This window comes from Electrophorus electricus, chromosome 5, assembly GCF_041902795.1.
Source record: "Electrophorus electricus isolate QZ-2024a chromosome 5, ASM4190279v1, whole genome shotgun sequence".
Taxonomy (NCBI): domain Eukaryota; kingdom Metazoa; phylum Chordata; class Actinopteri; order Gymnotiformes; family Gymnotidae; genus Electrophorus; species Electrophorus electricus.
The window spans coordinates 4994688-4997633 of record NC_137501.1 but is presented as its reverse complement, the minus strand read 5'-3'; the positions used below and the strand labels follow the sequence as shown (position 1 = coordinate 4997633).

At 38.4% G+C, this 2946-nt stretch overlaps 1 pseudogene; it reads left to right on the top strand.

Annotated features, from left to right (window-relative positions):
* Window positions 1-1663: 1663 nt before the first annotated feature.
* On the top strand, window positions 1664-2540 carry LOC113577764 (apelin receptor B-like; annotated as a pseudogene).
* Window positions 2541-2946: the final 406 nt, after the last annotated feature.

Here is a 2946-nt window from a genome sequence, read left to right as displayed (position 1 = left end):
TACTGTACTGACTAGGATGCATTCTATGAGTAAATGACAAAGCACTTTTGCAAGTCTCTATGGATAAAAGTGTCTGCTAAATTCTGTAAATGTAAATGTTTGCTTCATTCATACTTGCGGCTTCACGCACCAGACTTCCCATCTTGGGAGGTAGGTGCTTCAGTGCAACAGCCCCAAACCCTGCAACTCTCTTACAGTATTCTTGGAAGTATTACTTTTTATCTTTGTCTTTTTCTTGCTTGTCCTGCTACTCTTTTTTCCTGCTTTTACCCTATAGTGAGTTTTGGTGTTTGTTACCTTTAACAGAGTAAGGATGCTGTTCTTTATTTAAATGTGCTTTTCTACAGCTGACAAAATTTTCAGTATTCTCTATATAACATTTGCATGAAGATCAGGCTCCTGATATCTGTATGTTCCATATATGTATGGCTAGATATTACTGACCAGCTCAATATAGCCATGTTTGCATATACGAACCTTGACCTGTGTAAAAAAGCCACCAGTGTTTTCTTAACAGGAGTACCTTACATCTGTATTTTGTTAGGTTTCTTTTGGCTCACCTTTCCATACTCCTTGATTTTGTCCCAAATTATTGGATCCATTTCTCAGGAGCATTCTTTGCCCTATCAACTCTTTTGTTTTGAGTTCATATTTGTATGAGTCTTCAGATTAATAGTAATGACCTACTGAGTAACACTGATGACTTTCAGCAGTCAAATCTACTTTAAATTTGACGTATCTGTTTGATTCTCCTAGATATAGAAGCAACAGAATCTTTCTGTTGCTTCCTCTAGCTGGTTGTTCTATACATTTCACATTACCCAGGCAGTTTGCTCAGATTCTAATTATTTCTCAATTTCTTTATTAGAATACAACCAGAAAATACAGGAAATTTGTAAGCAGTATTAAAAAACAGAAAAAATGGGGGAAAAAAAACAGTGTCTATAGGCTTCAGTAGTAAGTATTTTGTGACCTCGTTTTACGCTTGAGCAATAGCAGGAACCTGGCTCTCCTAAACCTGAATGGAATCTGAATGGAATGGTACCAGAATATTACTTCAGTCCCCTCAAAAGCATCCAAGATGTGCTTAGTCCCAAGGGAGTTCACACTAAATACTGACCTTTGCTTTTAGAAGCCATTTTGTTCTGAAAATTGTGCTCTTTTTAAAATTTTGTGTACATACTTCCTGTATTTTCTGTTTATCTTAATAAAGAGTCTGAGAACAAATTCTATATGGTGGCCTAAGAGTTTTGCACAGTACTGTATATAAAGACAGTGGGAAAGTCTATATAATTAATCAGAAAATCGATATTTTGTTGATAAACAAGATCTCTGACCTTATGCCTTTAAAGAATGGATCCTTTTGTCTGAAAATAAGTAAAACACAAAATAATGAATAAATTAACATTTATTACTTTTAACAAAGCTTCACTTTTGTTTTAGGTACAGAAAAACAGGAATCTTGGGTCAGATGCTTATGATCTCATTCCCAGCTATAATAATTTAATTCCCAGCAGGCCAACCCTCTTCTCAATTTTGCATATGCAAATATATTTATAGGAAGTATACAAATGCTTTATTGTGTACTTATGTATTACCACCTAAAGGATGTGTTCACATTTTGATCTTCAGATTTGCCAACAGCAGTTACACGAGTGAAACCATGCAGCCAGGTAATTGCTCCAATATTTCCCTACCCATCCAGCTCTTTCCAGAAAGAGTCACCAGTGGTGTGTTGGTGCTGTGCTTTGTTTTGGGGCTTCCTGGTAACATAGCAGTGCTGGCTGTTCTCATATGCCACTTGAAGGAGGACTGCTTCACCCACAGACTGATGCTGAATCTGGCTGTGTCAGATCTACTAACTCTACTTTCCCTTCTTCTCTGGATCTGGACTCTCCTGAATAGCTGGACCGTTGGCTTTGTTGCATGCAAGATCCTCTCCTATGAAATATACTGCTACCTTTACAGTAGCACACTGTGTGTGACATTGATGAATCTGCAGAGATACATGCAGGTTCTGCATCCTCACATTTGTGCTAAACTTGGAGCAAGAGAAAAGAAGGGGTTTTTGTGTGGTATATGGATGGTGAGTGGGGTGTTGGCTTCATATGTTTTAGTACAGTATACAGTTGGGTATGATCAAAATTCCCAGTTCCAGAGCTGTTACCCACAATTTAGGAGTGATACAGAGCTAGTGGCTACTTCACTCTTGGAAATAGTGATATTGGCAATCTTCTTCTCCTTGCTGGTTTACTTCTACTGTAGTGTTCACCGAGGGGTTAGTCAGTCACCATTCTTTAGAAGAAACAGAATGACAAAGTTGATAACCAGAATTGTGGTGGTCATCTTTATCTTTTGGATTCCAATTCCTATTAAAAATGTTTGTCATCATTGCACTGTTATGTAAGAATAACAGTCTACTAATAAGCACAGTCTATGGTATCAACATAGCTGGAGCACTGGTATTTATTAACAGCTGTGTGAACCCTTTTCTGTACACCTTCTCTCTCAGAGAGAGAATCATGGTTCTGACAACTTAGATCAGGCAGTACAAAGTTGTGTGTGACAGGATGTGAAATGTTGCTCCAATAGACTGTTATTAGCATAAGTGTAGTATCATTGGTCTTGACTACTAACTCTGATTACACTGCTTTTTTTTGTCGAAAATAAAAATGTTGATCTGGCTATGCTCTGCTAAAACAGCTATAGACTGACTGTATAATATCTAATTTTCAGCCTCCCAACTTAATATGGTTTTCTTTTCATGCTTGCTAAAAGCAGTGGTGTGCAGAAAGCAGGTACCCTTCTGCATCTCTACACCCCCCCCCCCCCCCCAAAAAAAAGAGAGCCAGGGTGGCCAAATGTCAGCAAGAGTGGCTGGATAGTCTCTTTTTTCAGCTTCCTGTCCTCTGTCCAGCAGGGCACCTGGATAGTCATCGGTCATCC